The sequence below is a fragment of the Pristiophorus japonicus genome, chromosome 18, assembly GCF_044704955.1.
Source record: "Pristiophorus japonicus isolate sPriJap1 chromosome 18, sPriJap1.hap1, whole genome shotgun sequence".
NCBI lineage: Eukaryota > Metazoa > Chordata > Chondrichthyes > Pristiophoridae > Pristiophorus > Pristiophorus japonicus.
The window spans coordinates 34,156,477-34,174,217 of NC_091994.1; the positions used below are offsets into that span (position 1 = coordinate 34,156,477).

Genomic DNA, 17,741 nt, shown 5'->3' on the forward strand with positions numbered 1-17,741 from the left:
AAAAAAATAATTCATGGGATGTGGGCGTCGCTGGCAAGTCCAGCATTTATTGCCCATCCCTAATTGCCCTTGTCAAAGTGATGGTGAGATGACTTCTTGAACTGTTACAGTCCAAGTGGATTAGTAGGCAATTAGACATATTTCTAGATTGAAGGAATTGAGGGATGTGTTAAAATGGTGGAGTTAATCTATCAAAAAGCGACTCACTAGTCAAGACCTTTTTCTGTTCCTTTTTTTAAAAAGTTGCAGACTCTTGCTGGGAAACAGTTCCTGGGCTTGGACACTTGCTAGGGTACAATTCCCCGGGTGCTGACAGAGCTGTTTTTAAAGAAGGCACAGATTGCAAATTAAACATATTCCTGTTGCGAATTCGAACCTTGTGCTCAAAGATCAGGTACAACATTCCCACACACAAGCTGAATTTCCAGATGTTGGGGAACGAAGCACCTTTTCTGGGATTGATCCCTCTGTCCTCGAGAAATATCTGCATCAGAGGAATAATTCATTTCAGGCTGGTGCCATTCAGTACATCACATTCACTGAACTCACTATGGCCTCTTTATCTTGGAGCCAGAGGCTGGTCAAAGGATTGTGCTGTTGGACTCAATTTTGGCCCACCCCTTTTTTCAGCACACTTACCGGAGATGTGCCGCTTTTCTCCGTTGATAAGTGGGGGGGGGGGGAAAAAAAGAAGAAAAAAAAAAGAAAAAAAAAAAATCGCTCCCCACTTTGGCCGCTGTCCGACCTCTCCTCGGTCGTCGCGCAGCGTGGCAAGTCGAGTCGGGGGCTGAGCCAGCATCCTGCGCTGAAAACAGTGCCGGGACATTTGCACATGCGCAGTGGAGTGTCCGCGCATGTGCAGTAGCTCCTCGCCTCAGCCTCTATGTGCGTGCTGTAGCCGCTGTGTATGTAGGACCCGATGCCCACCCCTAACCCTGGCCGAGTGGCCTCCCGGTGCGATTGACCTCAGGTTTGAAATTTTATGCACTGTAGCTATTTTTGAACTTTCTTAATGGCTTGTCATTTTCCTGGACTTTTGGATATTTTGAAAAAATTATGTAAATATGTTTTGTCTCTTGTGAATAGTGGTGACCATTTGTCAAGCCTATTCACCTGGTGCTATCGTCAAAGAAGAACATAAGTGACAGAGGAACACGGAGAGAATATTTTATTTATTGAAATAGGCTTTATTTAGATAATATGGGCTCAATTTTGGCCCCGTATAATCATTGCAAACAAATAGTTGTTTAAATTAGTTGTGAGATTAGGGCAATTTAATTCAACTATCTTTTATTTTTGTAGTTTAAGCTTCCATGAATGCTTCTGTTGTATAGTAACTTAACTTTGCAAAGTTTGTCATATGATGTCCTGTATAATTGTTTGATCCTATTCACATTCTTTAGTCAAGTCATTAAGTTCTGCTGACCTCCTTCTCCTATCCCAGGCCGAATGGTCTTCAATGTACCTACCTGCACTGATTTCTTAACTCTCCGCAAGGGTTTTCTGAAGTGGCCACATACGCTGATCTAAGTAGATTTGGAGTAACTATTAGCTGGCCAAAGTGGCCTAACTGGCCAAAACTGGCGTAGGTGGCTGGTAACGCCCCCTTTTGAGAAAAAAAAACTTTAAAAATCCTAACTAACTTACACTGGCGCAAATTGAATGTGCAAAATGGGCATTTTTAAAAGATACCCCAGAAAAAAAATCAAGTTGCTCCAAAAAAAAACGGAGCAACTCATGGATAAAATTGAGCCCGTTATTGGTAATTATGGAGAATTAGTCATCTTTTCTGACCCATCCCAGGTTTAAAGCCATGAGGTTAATTGTATCAATTCCATAAATTTCTGTTGTAATTAAACTGATCTGGTACAAAACTACAAACTAGGATTAACAAGATGCTAAAGTGGGATAAATCACAAGATACTAAGGGGGAATTTCTCCTCTTCATGATGGTGTTCAGGCAGGGTGACACCTGCCTGAACACCACTGCCTCACTGTATCCAGACCCAATATCCAAGATCAAGGCTCATTAGATATGCACGGGACTGCAGCACCAGTAGCGTTAAAGAGGCAGATGTACTCTGGAAATCAGAGATGTTCCACTGAAGGTCTCAGTGGGGCCTTCAACGGTTAAGTATTGGAAGTGGAATGGAAGGAAAGGAGGCCACTACAGACCGCCTTCCTCCATTGGGGGCGCCTCAGAGCCAATACTGCTTGCTGGGGCCTATAGGCACCTTCCTCAATCCATAACCTCCTCCAGCCCCTACAACAGCTCCTCCAATTCTGGCCTCTTGTGCAACCCCAATTTTCTCCGCATCGCCATTGAAGGCCGTGCCTTTAGCTGCCAAGGCCCTAAGCTCTGGAAGTCTCTCCATAAACCTCTCCGTTTCTCTACCTCTCGCCTCCTTTAAGACACTCCTTAAAACCTACCTCTTTGATCAAGTCCTACCCTAATTGCTTGTAACGTGGCTCGGTGTCAAATTTTGCTTGATAACGCTTGGAGAAGTTTCACGATGTTAAAAGGGGTTATATAAATACAAACTGTTATGAAGGCACCTTCCCCATGGCAGGATGAAGGTGAGGAGTTCCATAGTTTTGAAATCTTGTGAAAGAATGAATTAGAGTAGGAGACTGTAGATGTGAGCAGAGTGATGATGCATGGAGAAGTTGTATAGAGCCAGGGGATTTGGAGCTTCAGAGCAACAAGGGAATAAGGTTCAGAGGACCACTGATTATAGTTGCATCAATAAAAGAGAGAGAGACACAGAAACGGAGAGAGAGGTTGGACACGAGAGGCGAGAGCAGATGGCAGGCTTTTTTTGTATCCTGTGAAGGGTGGATTAGAAGAGTCTCCCAGATGTGGGAGCAGGAGTCAAAGCTTAGGATGCACTTGGGGTTTAAGAGTTAAGAAGAAAAATGTTCTGCAATAAAAGAACTGAGACAGCTTAATGACAAAGAAGAGGTGGGAGGTCCATTAAAGGTCGGTGGAGATAGTGAGGGCAGGATAGTGCATAAAAGATCGATAAGAGTGGAGCCATCAAAAGGTACAAATTACTCTACGCTGAAGTGGAATTCCTCAAATATCACAGGCCACGAATATTCTCTGCAACATTCCCTGCATTCTCCGTGAAGAGAGTTATCCTCCACATTCTCTGCTTTTGTTTTGTTTCTGCCCCCCCTGAAGACACTGACTCTGGCTGGATACGAGGGTTCTGAGCAATGTTCCCTCTGAGCTGCATGTGTGCACAACCATGCAATAATCTGCAAGGTGCCACGCAGGCTGCTCCCAAGCTTTTTCATTGGACATATTGCGCATGTGCAGAAATTTTAAAGGGACCGTGCATTGAAATGAACAGGTCACGCACAAAGACAATTTAGAGGAAACATTGGTCATGTGCCCTCTAGTACAAGGACTGGAGCACAAAAAAAAAAATCTAGGCTGACACTCTAGTGCAGTGCTGAGGGAGTGCTGCACTGTCGGAGGTGCCGTCTTAGAGATGAGACATCTTACCGAGACCCCGTCTGCTCTCTTAAGTGGACGTAAAAGATCCCATGGCACTATTAAGAAGAGGAGCAGGGGAGTTATCCCCAGTGTCCTGACCAATATTTATCCCTCAATCAACATAACTAAAACATATTATCTGGCCATTATCACATTGCTGTTCGTGGGAGCTTGCTGTGTGCAAATTGGCTGCCCTCTTTCCTATATATTACAACAATGACTACACTCCAAAAGTACTTCATTGGCTGTAAAGTGCTTTGAGACATCCAATGGTTGTGAAAGGCGCTATATAAATTCAAGTTCTTTCTTTTTACCTTGCGCAAGTGACCATTCATCATGTGTGAGCCCCGATCGTGAGTGTCAGCAGGCTATTCTACCATGGAGGGCCACCACTGAGCCCCATCAAGTTCTCACCTGACAACCACAAATGTGCAATTTTCAACAGGGCTTATGGAATAGTGATGAGGTGCAGGAACCCTGGAAGATTCTCCCCATCCTATTTTTTGGGCAATGACGTGCCCCGACCACTGCCCTGGTGGTGATCCCTCTCTGTACCCCTCTGTCCTTGTACACTACCACCCCCTCTCCAACCTCCCTTTCCTTTCCAAAGTCCTTGAACGTGTTGTTGCCTTGCAAATCTGTGCCCAACTCTCCTGCAACTCTCTGTTTCCTGATATCCACAATCAGGTTTACACCCTCCTGGAGCACTGAAACAGCCCTAACCAAGATCCAAAACAATAGTCTCTTGTTTACAGGGTCATTGATTTAGCATTCCCTTTTCAAATCTGCAATGAAGCTGATCTCCTCAATAAAAAACAAACGTAAAGTTCCCCACCGCAAATAGTTGCCCTGTTAACATTATTTCTCCAGCTCTATAATTTGCTGCTAACTGCAAAGTCATTATACCCTCCAGTGAACTGGCGGAGAGCATTATTTGGTGCTACAGATACCACAAAAGCCTCACAGTCCAGGATAATTTGTCTGCTGTTTTCTAACTGCTGTGATTGTAAGGAATGCTGATTTAATTTGAGATCAAGTTTATTATAAATAATGGCAGGGTGTGAGTGGGAGACGGGGCTGAGATACCATCACAGAACTACTCAAGCTTTATCTTCAGTTTATGATCCCTTCATGTTAAATTATACCGTTAGAAATTCCAAATGACTTGAAATTTTTTCTCGTTAAATAAGGCTCCCAGTAACTATGTTGCATTTGATGAGAAGTATCTTGTTAACGAGATTATAGCTTGGATATTAACCACTTCAATAGCAGAAAGAGGAAATTAATTCCAAGAACGTTAAGTGCCTAATGTCATTGAGAGTAATCTTTAGTATTGTACCTTTGAACAATATTTAAAGAATGACTTGCATTTATATAGTGCCTTTCACGACCATCGGATGTCCCAAAGTGCTTTATAGCCAATGAAGTACTTTTTGAAGAAGTGTAGTCACTGTTATAATGTAGGAAAAACAGCAGCCAATTTGCGCACAGCAAGCTCCCATAAACAGCAATGTGATAATGGTCAGATAACCTGTTTTAGTGATGGTACTGGAACACCAAGGAAAACTCCCCTGCACTTCTTCGAAATAGTGCCAAAGGATCTTATACGTCCACTTGAGAGAGTAGACAGGGCCTCGGTTTAACATCTCGTCCGAAAGATGTTCAGTGCAGCGGTCCCTCCGTACTGCACTGGAGTGGGACTTCAACCCACAACCTCTGACTCAGAGGCAAGGGTCCTACCAACTGAGCCACAGCTGACACACAAGGGCTCAATACCGAGTGTAAGTCTAGGTCAGTGTGAGATCCTGGCATTCTATGTCATATCACTTGGCTCGACACCCTGTAGCATGTACATTGAGGTCAGTGTGAAGCCGGCCTAATAACGTAATGAGACTTCTTCCTTGGCCTAACATTAGACATAGACACAGATGTGCAGAGCTCTCAACTAGCAGACTATTTGTCATTCATAGCCCACAGTATAACTCTGGTTGCCAGATGAATTTTACACTGAGGCCAATAGTGCAATATAGCCACAGCTAGATAGGAACATTGTAGCTCAGGTACCAAGTGAGCAGCTGATAAGTTTATTTTACAATGTAAGGGAATATGTTTAAATCTTGTTATTGGCAAAAAAAAATTAAATATTGATTGACATGTTAGTTGGGTGGTTATAAAGGCTTCCACTGCACAAAGCACAAAATATGTTTCCGATTTTAAAGTAACTTTAGTCAAAGTAATTAAACCTGAAGGAGCACAAAAGGAAAAAGAATGGCCCATTAATGAGATGACAGGAGTTGTCAAACCAGCTCCCTTTCACGTTACAATCATTAACTTCCTTTTGAGGAGTTTTTCTTTGCAAACATTTAAATTTTAGTTTTAATTGCAAATTTAAGTTAGCCGACAAGTCTCTCTTATCCCCCACCCATCCGAACCATCTTCTTCCCTCCTTCGCCCCATTATTCCCCCTCTTCTCTTCCCTCCTCTTCCCCTTTCTCCATCATCCTCTCTTCCCATTACCCTCTCCTCCCTCACTGTCTATCTCTCTCCCAATCAGCCTCTCCCACCACCCTCTTTCTTTCCCCATAACTCTCTCCTCCGTCAGCCCCCCCATCACCCTCTCTATCTTCACCCCACCCATCACCCTCTCTATCTTCACCCCACCCATCATCACTCTCTCTTCTTTCCCCCCACCCCATCATCACTCTCTCTTCTTTCCCCCCCACCCCGTCATCACTCTCTCTTCTTTCCCCCCCCCCCCCCCGTCATCAACCTCTCTATCTCTCTCCCCCCACCCACATCACCCCCCCTCTCTATCTCTCTCCCCCCACCCACATCACCCCCCCTCTCTATCTCTCTCCCCCCACCCACATCACCCCCCCTCTCTATCTCTCTCCCCCCACCCACATCACCCCCCCTCTCTATCTCTCTCCCCCCACCCCCATCACCCCCCCTCTCTATCTCTCTCCCCCCACCCCCATCACCCCCCCTCTCTATCTCTCTCCCCCCACCCCCATCTCTATCTCTCTCTCTCCCCCCCCCATCACTATCTCTCTCTCTCCCCCCATCACCCCCATCTCGATCTCTCTCTCTCCCCTCTCTCCCCCCATATCTCTCTCATCTCTCTCTCCCCCCATATCTATCTCTCATCTCTCTCTTTCCCCCCATATCTATCTCTCATCTCTCTCTTTCCCCCCATATCTATCTCTCATCTCTCTCTTTCCCCCCATATCTATCTCTCATCTCTCTCTTTCCCCCCATATCTATCTCTCATCTCTCTCTTTCCCCTCATATCTATCTCTCATCTCTCTCTTCCCCCCCATCTCTATCTCTCATCTCTCTCTTCCCCCCCATCTCTATCTCTCATCTCTCTCTTCCCCCCCATCTCTATCTCTCATCTCTCTCTTTCCCCCCATATCTATCTCTCATCTCTCTCTTCCCCCCCATCTCTATCTCTCTCTCTCTTCCCCCCCATCTCTATCTCTCTCTCTCTTCCCCCCCCATCTCTATCTCTTCCCCCCCATCTCTATCTCTCTCTCTTCCCCCCCATCTCTATCTCTATCTCTCTCTCTTCCCCCCCATCTATATCTCTCTCTCTTCCCCCCCATCTCTATCTCTCTCTCTTCCCCCCATCTCTATCTCTCTCTCTCTTCCCCCCCATCTCTATCTCTCTCTCTCTTCCCCCCCATCTCTATCTCTCTCTCTCTTCCCCCCCATCTCTATCTCTTCCCCCCCATCTCTATCTCTCTCTCTTCCCCCCCATCTCTATCTCTATCTCTCTCTCTTCCCCCCCATCTCTATCTCTCTCTCTCTTCCCCCCCCATCTCTATCTCTTCCCCCCCATCTCTATCTCTCTCTCTTCCCCCCCATCTCTATCTCTTCCCCCCCATCTCTATCTCTCTCTCTTCCCCCCCATCTCTATCTCTATCTCTCTCTCTTCCCCCCCATCTATATCTCTCTCTCTTCCCCCCCATCTCTATCTCTCTCTCTTCCCCCCATCTCTATCTCTCTCTCTCTTCCCCCCCATCTCTATCTCTCTCTCTCTTCCCCCCCCATCTCTATCTCTTCCCCCCCATCTCTATCTCTCTCTCTTCCCCCCCATCTCTATCTCTATCTCTCTCTCTTCCCCCCCATCTATATCTCTCTCTCTTCCCCCCCATCTCTATCTCTCTCTCTTCCCCCCCATCTCTATCTCTCTCTCTTCCCCCCCATCTCTATCTCTCTCTCTTCCCCCCCATCTCTATCTCTCTCTCTTCCCCCCCATCTCTATCTCTCTCTCTTCCCCCCCATCTCTATCTCTCTCTCTTCCCCCCCATCTCTATCTCTCTCTCTTCCCCCCCATCTCTATCTCTCTCTCTTCCCCCCCATCTCTATCTCTCTCTCTTCCCCCCCATCTCTATCTCTCTCTCTTCCCCCCCATCTCTATCTCTCTCTCTTCCCCCCCATCTCTATCTCTCTCTCTTCCCCCCCATCTCTATCTCTCTCTCTTCCCCCCCATCTCTATCTCTCTCTCTTCCCCCCCATCTCTATCTCTCTCTCTTCCCCCCCATCTCTATCTCTCTCTCTTCCCCCCCATCTCTATCTCTCTATCTCTCCCCCCATCACCCTCTCTATCTCTCCCCCCCATCACCCTCTCTATCTCTCCCCCCCATCACCCTCTCTATCTCTCCCCCCCATCACCCTCTCTATCGCTCCCCCCATCACCCTCTCTATCGCTCCCCCCATCACCCTCTCTATCTCTCCCCCCATCAGCCTCTCTATCTCTCCCCCCATCAGCCTCTCTATCTCTCCCCCCATCAGCCTCTCTATCTCTCCCCCCATCAGCCTCTCTATCTCTCCCCCCATCAGCCTCTCTATCTCTCCCCCCATCAGCCTCTCTATCTCTCCCCCCATCAGCCTCTCTATCTCTCCCCCCATCAGCCTCTCTATCTCTCCCCCCATCAGCCTCTCTATCTCTCCCCCCATCAGCCTCTCTATCTCTCCCCCCATCAGCCTCTCTATCTCTCCCCCCATCAGCCTCTCTATCTCTCCCCCCATCAGCCTCTCTATCTCTCCCCCCATCAGCCTCTCTATCTCTCCCCCCCCAAATCAGCCTCTCTATCTCTCCCCCCATCAGCCTCTCTATCTCTCCCCCCATCAGCCTCTCTATCTCTCCCCCCATCAGCCTCTCTATCTCTCCCCCCATCAGCCTCTCTATCTCTCCCCCCCAAAATCAGCCTCTCTATCTCTCCCCCCCCAAAATCACCCTCTCTATCTCTCCCCCCCCACAATCACCCTCTCTATCTCTCCCTCCCCCCAATCACCCTCTCTATCTCTCCCTCCCCCCAATCACCCTCTCTATCTCTCCCTCCCCCCAATCACCCTCTCTATCTCTCCCTCCCCCCAATCACCCTCTCTATCTCTCCCTCCCCCCAATCACCCTCTCTATCTCTCCCTCCCCCCAATCACCCTCTCTATCTCTCCCTCCCCCCAATCACCCTCTCTATCTCTCCCTCCCCCCAATCACCCTCTCTATCTCTCCCTCCCCCCAATCACCCTCTCTATCTCTCCCTCCCCCCAATCACCCTCTCTATCTCTCCCTCCCCCCAATCACCCTCTCTATCTCTCCCTCCCCCCAATCACCCTCTCTATCTCTCCCTCCCCCCAATCACCCTCTCTATCTCTCCCTCCCCCCAATCACCCTCTCTATCTCTCCCTCCCCCCAATCACCCTCTCTATCTCTCCCTCCCCCCAATCACCCTCTCTATCTCTCCCTCCCCCCAATCACCCTCTCTATCTCTCCCTCCCCCCAATCACCCTCTCTATCTCTCCCTCCCCCCAATCACCCTCTCTATCTCTCCCTCCCCCCAATCACCCTCTCTATCTCTCCCTCCCCCCAATCACCCTCTCTATCTCTCCCTCCCCCCAATCACCCTCTCTATCTCTCCCTCCCCCCAATCACCCTCTCTATCTCTCCCTCCCCCCAATCACCCTCTCTATCTCTCCCTCCCCCCAATCACCCTCTCTATCTCTCCCTCCCCCCAATCACCCTCTCTATCTCTCCCTCCCCCCAATCACCCTCTCTATCTCTCCCTCCCCCCAATCACCCTCTCTATCTCTCCCTCCCCCCAATCACCCTCTCTATCTCTCCCTCCCCCCAATCACCCTCTCTATCTCTCCCTCCCCCCAATCACCCTCTCTATCTCTCCCTCCCCCCAATCACCCTCTCTATCTCTCCCTCCCCCCAATCACCCTCTCTATCTCTCCCTCCCCCCAATCACCCTCTCTATCTCTCCCTCCCCCCAATCACCCTCTCTATCTCTCCCTCCCCCCAATCACCCTCTCTATCTCTCCCTCCCCCCAATCACCCTCTCTATCTCTCCCTCCCCCCAATCACCCTCTCTATCTCTCCCTCCCCCCAATCACCCTCTCTATCTCTCCCTCCCCCCAATCACCCTCTCTATCTCTCCCTCCCCCCAATCACCCTCTCTATCTCTCCCTCCCCCCAATCACCCTCTCTATCTCTCCCTCCCCCCAATCACCCTCTCTATCTCTCCCTCCCCCCAATCACCCTCTCTATCTCTCCCTCCCCCCAATCACCCTCTCTATCTCTCCCTCCCCCCAATCACCCTCTCTATCTCTCCCTCCCCCCAATCACCCTCTCTATCTCTCCCTCCCCCCAATCACCCTCTCTATCTCTCCCTCCCCCCAATCACCCTCTCTATCTCTCCCTCCCCCCAATCACCCTCTCTATCTCTCCCTCCCCCCAATCACCCTCTCTATCTCTCCCTCCCCCCAATCACCCTCTCTATCTCTCCCTCCCCCCAATCACCCTCTCTATCTCTCCCTCCCCCCAATCACCCTCTCTATCTCTCCCTCCCCCCAATCACCCTCTCTATCTCTCCCTCCCCCCAATCACCCTCTCTATCTCTCTCTCCCTCACCCCACCCCAATTACCCTCTCTATCTCTCTCATTTCTCCTCCCTTCCCACCATACTGCAATTACAAATTACTCAAGGTAGTAGATTGAAAACCTTTTAACTTGTAGTCCAAATGAACTGCCATACAACTGGAATCCAATTCTGGATTCCTTCATTTCAATCCCTTTAATCAGAATTCCAGCTTGTTTTAATTCCTCATTTAGCATGTCGTATCCTCTCCCACGCTGAATATTAGCTGTAGATGTTTATACTTGAACAGTCCCGAGTAAAGTTAAATTATAAAATTACTTTACATTCACAAAAAATACAAAGTTACAATTTTTACAACTTTCTCTTAACACTCTGGCAGTCCAGGGACACCTGCCCTTTTATAGATTAAAGGATCCCAAACGGTAATAATTATCCCCATCAATTAATTTACTGATTCAAAAATTAGAAACAATGAAAGCCACTGCGTTCAAACCTGTTCCGTGGGGTATCGGCTGCAGCAGAAGAAGCTTCAGCAACAGGAGCCAGAATGTGAAGTGGCTAAAGCTGCACAGTGACACTTTAGCCCACTAATACGAATTCATTCACTAACACTAATTAAAGAACTGACTGGCACGCACTCTGACTCTCTATTACTCGCTCACTAGCAAACATATTCTTTACCTCACTGACATGAACTCACGCCGGCTGAGCTGCCCAGTCCCCAGTCCCAGGAATTCTTCCTTTAAACCCCCTGGGGGTGGAGCTGAGAGATCATTGAATTCCTGCCAAGTTGCACAGAAACAGAAACTGCTCATCTTTGTTCGAACCAATAAACACGAAGAAAACCCCCTCCCACTCTGAATCAGATCATATTTTAGACAGCCCAGTGTAAATGATTGGCCATTATCCACAGAATGAACAAGCTCTTCACCTTGTGCCTTCACGTTTCCTCCGGTAGGTTAAGATGCCTTGTGATCGTAATCTGATTGCTTGATAAATGTGTGGATATCTGATCAGAGGAAATGTGGCCCCTGAAGGGCGAGGGAGTGGGTGATCAGTCGCAATTTGAGGCAGTTCTACCCTATTTATGTCAGATTGGCAATTCTGACCCGGTGTGGTGGGGTCTCTCTGGCCCCTCTTCCTTCCTCCCCCCCCCCAGCCCCGTGTCCGGGCAGCAGTTTGACGCAGTGGCCGTGGGACATTCCTGACATATCCCAGGAATTGTGTCCAGCTCACCTGTGTTATGTCCAGCAGCTCCCCGCACCTGCTGAAAGCAGGCCAGGCTTCTGCTCTGGGTTTACGTGGCGCCAACAGCAGAGAATTCAAACGGTAATCGATCTCAGAAGGATCAAGTGCTGCTGGAAGAGCAGCCACAGGGAAGAAAAACAACTGACCTTTTTCCTCAGCCGTATCAGGGCCTCGGGCTGCACCCCTCGGAATGGTTGAGTGCCGCTCCCAGTTTCCACAACGGGGCAGGTTGCTCTGTTGTCCACCTACACGTGCAGAGCACCCACTCTGATTGTTCACATCAGATAAGGCCAAAGGACTGTTACCTCTGTTATATATGCAGAGTATAGATATACTCTCTGTGTAGTCACTATATAGTTGCATAAGATGAAGACTTGTTACCTGATGTATTATCAATAAGGTTTACACTGTGTATATACTATGCTGGCACCACTAGAGGGTGCAACTGGTGGAGACCCTGTGGCAGAGGCTGTCCACCAGAGGGCACTGAGGTGGGAGACCTGAGGGTCACCTGCATATGTGTGCAGGGCCCAGTATAAAAGGCTGCCCACCATGCTTGTGCCTCCTGGAGTTAGAAATAAAGGACCAAGGTCACTACAATTTGAGTACAACACTCGTGGAGTCATTCTTAAGCGTATTACGGACATAATAACTGGTGACGAGAATACGGACTTTCACGCGATTATGGCTACCTTTGGCACACTAAAAGACTTTGCAGAGGGTGATGATTGGGATGCCTTCATGGAAAAGCTCGAGCAATATTTTGTGGCAAACGACCTGGCTGAGGAGACAGACACATTGGTGGAGAAGCGTAAGGCTATACTGCTGACCAGTTGTGGGCCTGAGGTCTACTGCCTCGTCAGGGACTTGCTGGCACCCACGAAGGCCAAGGATAAGACATACAATGAGCTGACTGAACTAATTCGCGACCAACTAAAACCAAAACAGAGCATCCTCATGGCCAGGCACAGGTTCTACACTCACTGCAGACCTGAGGGCCAGGAGATTGCAAAATATGCTGCCGACCTCAGGAGACTTGAGGCACCGTGTGATCTCGGCACGCACCTCAACAAAGCATTGGGAGACATCTTTGTTATGGGAATTGGCCACGAGGGCCTCCTTCACAAGCTATTATCTGCCGATACCACAGTCAACCTGCAGAAGGTCATCAGCATCAGTCAGGTGTTCATGACCTCGACCTGCAGCACCAAGCAAATTATTCATCCTGTGGACTCAAACCCGGCAAGTACTGTACACAGAATGGTGCCTTTCACAGGCAAGACTATAGAACATGGCTCTGCCGAAGGCAGAGAGCACAGACCTCAGGGTTCCAGAACTCAGAGTCTGCCGAAGAGTGCTAATCAAGTAGCACCATGCTGGCATGACGGAGGAAACCACAGGGCTCACCAGTGTCGGTTTGCTGAGTACGTATGCAAAGCCTGTAACATGAAGGGCCACCTCCAGCATATGTGTAAAAGAAATACGACTCACCGTCTAGCAGAGGAGTCGGTAGATGACTTTGAATCCAGTGGGGAGTATGATGATTTGGCCAGAGAGGCAGCTCAGCCCCAAGAAGAAGTGTATGGAGTATATACGTGCACCACCGAACGTACTCCAGTGAAGATGGAAGTCGAGATAAATGGTGTTCCAGTCTTCATGGAAGTGGACATAGGAGTGAGCCAGTCAGTGATGAGCCAGGATGCCTTTGAGAGGCTATGGAATGAAAAACGACCCGAGCTGGTTCCAGTACAGGAAAAGTTGTGCACCTACACCAAGGAGCTGATCCCAGTCCTTGGTAGTGTGGATGTAAGTGAAATCCATAATGGCGTGGTGCACAAGTTACCCCTGTGGATTGTTGCAGATGATGGTCCAACGCTACTTGGAAGAAGGTGGATGGGGAAGATCCAGTGGCAATGGGAAGACCACTTCACTCCAGCAATCGATGTCCCCCGTGCTCAGAGGCAGAACAAAACCTCACCTTCGCTTGGGCCAGGCACCAGAGAACAGACCAGTGCAGCACCTGAGGCACAGACCATCCATCACGACTGCGTGGCAATGATCCGACCGGAGCGAACTAAAAGTACCTTCCCGGCTCCAGTGGCAGGACTCCTGGGAAGGAAGATCGAATTCACAGGAACTTTTCCAGCTTTTGTGGCAGCGGGAGAGAAGGATCAAGGCAGTCGACCTCGAGGACAGAGGCAAGATGGCGTCCCTGCTGCAGTGAGGTGTAGGGTGGCTGAAAAAAAAGATGGCCGCAGCCATATCATGAGGTGCAACACTGAGGGACCAACACGTGATGTCTAACAAAGGATTTGATTATGGGAAAGCCAGCAGGGTTCTCTTAAAGGAGACCTGCAACCAACTGAACTTAAAGAGACATTGCCATGCATACAATCAATGTAACGAACCAATTAAGATTGTGAACAAAATGTTGTTGCAGATGTCGGGAATAGAGTGTCCCCTAAAGTAGCAAGCGAGCGAATTCGGGAGGGTAAACATAGAAACATAGAAACATAGAAAATAGGTGCAGGAGTAGGCCATTCGGCCCTTCTAGCCTGCACCGCCATTCAATGAGTTCATGGCTGAACATTCAACTTCAGTACCCCATTCCTGCTTTCTCGCCATACCCCTTGATCCCCCTAGTAGTAAGGACCTCATCTAACTCCTTTTTGAATATATTTAGTGAATTGGCCTCAACAACTTTTTGTGGTAGAGAATTCCACAGGTTCACCACTCTCTGGGTGAAGAAGTTCCTCCGCATCTCGGTCCTAAATGGCTTACCCCTTATCCTTAGACTGTGACCTCTGGTTCTGGACTTCCCCAACATTGGGAACATTCTTCCTGCATCTAACCTGTCTAACCCCGTCAGAATTTTAAATGTTTCTATGAGGTCCCCTCTCATTCTTCTGAACTCCAGTGAATACAAGCCCAGTTGATCCAGTCTTTCTTGATAGGTCAGTCCCACCATCCCGGGAATCAGTCTGGTGAACCTTCGCTGCACTCCCTCAATAGCAAGAATGTCCTTCCTCAGGTTAGGAGACCAAAACTGTACACAATACTCCAGGTGTGGCCTCACCAATGCCCTGTACAACTGTAGCAACACCTCCCTGCCCCTGTACTCAAATCCCCTTGCTATGAAGGCCAACATGCCATTTGCTTTCTTAACCGCCTGCTGCACCTGCATGCCAACCTTCAATGACTGATGTACCATGACACCCAGGTCTCTTTGCACCTCCCCTTTTCCTAATCTGTCACCATTCAGATAATAGTCTGTCTCTCTGTTTTTACCACCAAAGTGGATAACCTCACATTTATCCACATTATACTTCATCTGCCATGCATTTGCCCACTCACCTAACCTATCCAAGTCGCTCTGCAGCCTCACAGCATCCTCCTCGCAGCTCACACTGCCACCCAACTTAGTGTCATCCGCAAATTTGGAGATACTACATTTAATCCCCTCATCTAAATCATTAATGTACAGTGTAAACAGCTGGGGCCCCAGCACAGAACCTTGCGGTACCCCACTAGTCACTGCCTGCCATTCTGAAAAGTACCCATTTACTCCTACTCTTTGCTTCTTGTCTGACAACCAGTTCTCAATCCATGTCAGTACACTACCCCCAATCCCATGTGCTCTAACTTTGCATATCAATCTCTTGTGTGGGACCTTGTCGAACGCCTTCTGAAAGTCCAAATATACCACATCAACTGGTTCTCCCTTATCCACTCTACTGGAAACATCCTCAAAAAATTCCAGAAGATTTGTCAAGCATGATTTCCCTTTCACAAATCCATGCTGACTTGGACCTATCATGTCACCTCTTTCCAAATGCATTGCTATGACATCCTTAATAATTGATTCCATCATTTTACCAACTACCGATGTCAGGCTGACCGGTCTATAATTCCCTGTTTTCTCTCTCCCTCCTTTTTTAAAAAGTGGGGTTACATTGGCTACCCTCCACTCCATAGGAACTGATCCAGAGTCAATGGAATGTTGGAAAATGACTGTCAACGCATCCACTATTTCCAAGGCCACCTCCTTAAGTACTCTGGGATGCAGTCCATCAGGCCCTGGGGATTTATCGGCCTTCAATCCCATCAATTTCCCCAACACAATTTCCCGGCTAATAAGGATTTCCCTCAGTTCCTCCTCCTTACTAGACCCCCCGACCCCTTTTATAACCGGAAGGTTGTTCGTGTCCTCCTTCGTGAATACCGAACCAAAGAACTTGTTCAATTGGTCTGGCGCTGATCCTGATGCCCTATCCCAGGTGTCCCCACAAGTTAAAGGCCAGCGACCTCAGGAGGGTGAAGGCAGTGATCCTGATACCCTGCCCCAGGTCTATCCCACGCTGCAGGCACCCGATGGCACTATTGCCACGGACCTGGAAACTAAAACGGCGCCAATACGTGCAGTCGGCTGCCATTGCCCACCATCCGGATGGAGACGGCGCAGCCCCCAGACCCAGTCGCTACCTCGATCATGTCTGGTTCCCTTTCACTCCCAATGAGTTCCCCAAACGGGACCTGGAACAGCCAGGTTCCCAACACCGTTAGAGAGCAGGCAGAAGATTCTGCAGCCCTCAAAGGAGGACAGGGAGGCCACACACATCTGTGGTTCTGCCCACCACTAGGCAATGGCAAAGGCCCTGAGTCCTGGCTAGGTGAGCGAACCAAGCCCACCCCGCTAGCAGGGGGCGTAGCGCCACTATCAGACGATTAGGACCCTGTCTGGTTGCTCTAGAACCTGCGTCCTCGCATACCTGTACTGCTACCTCCGTACTTACCATGACTGAACCATGAATGCAATCTACCCAATCCTGGCACACGACCGCAAAACGTAACGAATGTAAGTCACTGAACCAAGATGTCACGATACAGACTGTAACTTCCTTTCTTTGTACTTGCACTGTGTCTGATCCTCTTTTAATGTAATGGGCCTGCTACACGATGTTGCTGTGGGGGGGAGGGGGGAAATGGATGGATGTAGCCATGGACACACACATGGATCACACCCAGAACCCACTGGAACCTCGACTGCATCATCGAACTATCCAAACTGGTAACCACTACTCAACGTTGTGGCAAAAGGACTTGGGGGTTAACCGGGAGAGAGCCAAGCCAAAGCACAGCCAAGGTGCAAGGGCTATTGGCACTTAAGTCTGGGGAGAGCTAAGCCAGAGCACAGGTAATCGGCACAAAGGACTTGGGGGAGAGTGATGTTATATATGCAGACTATAGATATACTTTCTGTGTAGTCACTGTATAGTTGCATAAGATAGTACATCAGGTAACAAGTCTCTATCAATAAAGTTTACACTGTGTATATACTATGCTGGCACCAGTAGAGGGTGGAGACTGATGTTTCCTGCCCCTGTAGCAGAGGCTGTCCACCAGAGGGCACTGCGGTGGGAGACCTGAGGGTCACCCGTATAGGTGTGCAGGGCCCAGTATAAAAGGCTGCCCACCATGCTTGTGCCTCACTCTGGAGTTACAAGTAAAGGACTAAGGTCACGACAGTTTGTGTACAACACATTGCCTCGTGAAGTCATTCATAAGTGCATTACAGACATAACACCTGTCCCAAATGATGTCACATAGCAGCTGGCAGAAATCTCGCTCCATCCCGGTTCTGCCACCCCGAATGGCTTTGTGGAGTTTCCAGGCTCTGGTATCCGGATGCCTGGTCAGTTGTCACTTTCACTCCTGTTGGCGCATTTCACCAGAAGGACAAATGGAATATTGCAAAAATGATTTCATGCCAGATTGGCTGTCTCCATCCTACAAAATGAAGTTTTCAAATGACTTCAAGGGTAAAGAAAGAACTTGCATTTATATAGCGCCTTACCCAGCCTCAGGACGTGCTAAAGCGCTTTACAGCCAATGAAGTGTGTTTAAAGTGTAGTCACTGTTCTACATGTTTATTCTATATAAAGGAAGCTGTCTGTCCGCTGACTGAGGTCTCTCAGTGCTTACTACTTTTAAGTCTCCCTCTCCGAGTACGCGATTCGCTGTTTTCTGTACATCTATCACCGGTTTTTGTATTGATTTACTAATAGGTTATTTCTGTTGTAGTCTAATAATAATTTCTGTAATTA

At 48.6% G+C, this 17,741-nt stretch overlaps 1 protein-coding gene across 1 annotated transcript in view; it reads right to left on the bottom strand.

The window, feature by feature from the left end:
- Positions 1-11,098, bottom strand: part of tmprss9 (transmembrane serine protease 9) — a 42,338-nt gene extending 31,240 nt beyond the window's left edge. Inside the window, exon 1 of the mRNA XM_070860850.1 lies at positions 10,883-11,098. The gene's annotated coding sequence lies outside the window, so the exon portion shown is untranslated. The remainder of the gene's footprint in view (positions 1-10,882) is intronic.
- Between the last annotated feature and the right edge of the window lie 6,643 nt (positions 11,099-17,741).